General features: G+C 38.3%; 1 pseudogene; it reads left to right on the top strand.

Annotated features, from left to right (window-relative positions):
* The first annotated feature begins 13 nt into the window (after positions 1 to 13).
* LOC114635878 lies at positions 14 to 1190 on the top strand (annotated as a pseudogene).
* The last annotated feature ends 461 nt before the right edge of the window (positions 1191 to 1651 follow it).

Genomic DNA, 1651 nt, shown 5'->3' with positions numbered 1-1651 from the left:
TTTAACAGAATGGATGCTCCAATATATAGCTGTTTTCCTCAAGTTGAGTCCATTCAGGCTGTTTAATGTGGAATGCAACAGTGTAGACAAGAAGTCTTTGGAGAATGAGGACCTACTGTACAACTTGCTCAACATGGGAGTTGATATTGACAGGGCAAGGAGATGACAGTCTGGAGTGTTTAACAGGGCTGTTACAAATGAGCAGGAGCTGAAGCTATTCCTTCTATTCAAAAGAGACAGTGACAAAGAGATTGGTAACATCATATCAAGATATCCATGAACTATAACATGCACTCCTGAAAGTCTTTCAAATGATGGGAACTGTGGAGAAAGATTATGGCATCAGACCTTGAAATTGTGAATAGTTTGGAGCGTTCTCCTGAATCCTTTTTTTGGTCTAATAACAACCTAAACTTGGAAAATACTATAAAGTTCCTCTGCTCTGTTGGATTGACTCATAAATGCCTCTGCTGACTGGGGACCAATGTTCCCAGAACCTTCTCCGTCAGTCTGAATTTAAATAAACAAATGGTTAAAATTTTGTAGGAGACCAGTAGATCCTTAGGTCACAAGGTTGCCACAGATTTTGTCAGAAAGATAATTTCCAAAAATCATTCCATCTTAATTCAGAGTACCAAATGCGTGAAAACTAACATTGAAATTTTACAGTCAGCTTTCAACTTAAACAAAGAGGACCTGGTGCTTCTGATATGTGGCTAGAATCTTAGACCTTTCCAATGATTGTACTAAAAAAAAAACTACACAAACATTAAAAAGAGGCTGCTTTCTCTTGGTCGAACCAAGGAGGAGATACAGAGGTTTGTCCTAAACTATCTGAATATGATCTTCCTGTCAGAGAAAAAGTTTAATGATAAAATAGACTGCCTTATAGAAGAAAAATCAGTATGTCACAAATAATTGAAAATTCAAGTGTGCTAGACTTCAGTATAAACACTTTAAAAACTCACATCAGAGAGTTGTCACATGCTGGGTATGACTTGAGCACATCCAGCATTGCTCTGCTATCCTGGAGTCAGAGAAGATACGAAGCTAAACTGAAGACACTGAGTGGATAGGACAGTATGGGAGGAGTCACAGGGAACCGGACTAGTGTACCACTGGTTCCAGTTGGACTTGTCAAACAGGAGAGGTTTATTTTTTTAATAAATATTTTAAAATACTTAAGATTACATTTATTTGTATCTGTGTTTTATGAATGTATAGCAAGTCTCTGTCTCTGTCTCTCTCTCTGTCTCTCTCTCTCTCTCTCTCTCTCTCTGAGTGTGTGCATGTGTGTGTGTTTGTGTGTGTGTGTGTGTATGTGTGCTCACATGTGTGTACATGCCAAGTCACATGTGGAGGTTGAGGAGAGATGTTAGGAGTTGGATCTCTTTCTGCTGTGTGGGTTCCAGGGACAAACTTAGTCATCAGGCTTGGAATCAAAGTGAGTTTTATCCACTGAGCCTCTTGTTGGCCCAAGAGTTTTCATTTTTTACCACAGACACATGTATAATGATTTCATGAATACTTCATTTTATAGGATATAAGAACTTGCAGTTAGTATGCTCAAATATAGTCCCTCTAGCTACCCCCTCTTAGTTTAAGTTAATGTTAACAGTCTATTATCCATTATGTGGTTTACCCTTTATCT

The sequence above is a fragment of the Grammomys surdaster genome, unplaced genomic scaffold (assembly GCF_004785775.1).
Source record: "Grammomys surdaster isolate TR1022 unplaced genomic scaffold, NIH_TR_1.0 119140, whole genome shotgun sequence".
In the NCBI taxonomy this organism is placed as follows: Eukaryota; Metazoa; Chordata; class Mammalia; order Rodentia; family Muridae; genus Grammomys; species Grammomys surdaster.
This window is presented reverse-complemented; position numbering and strand designations above follow the sequence as displayed.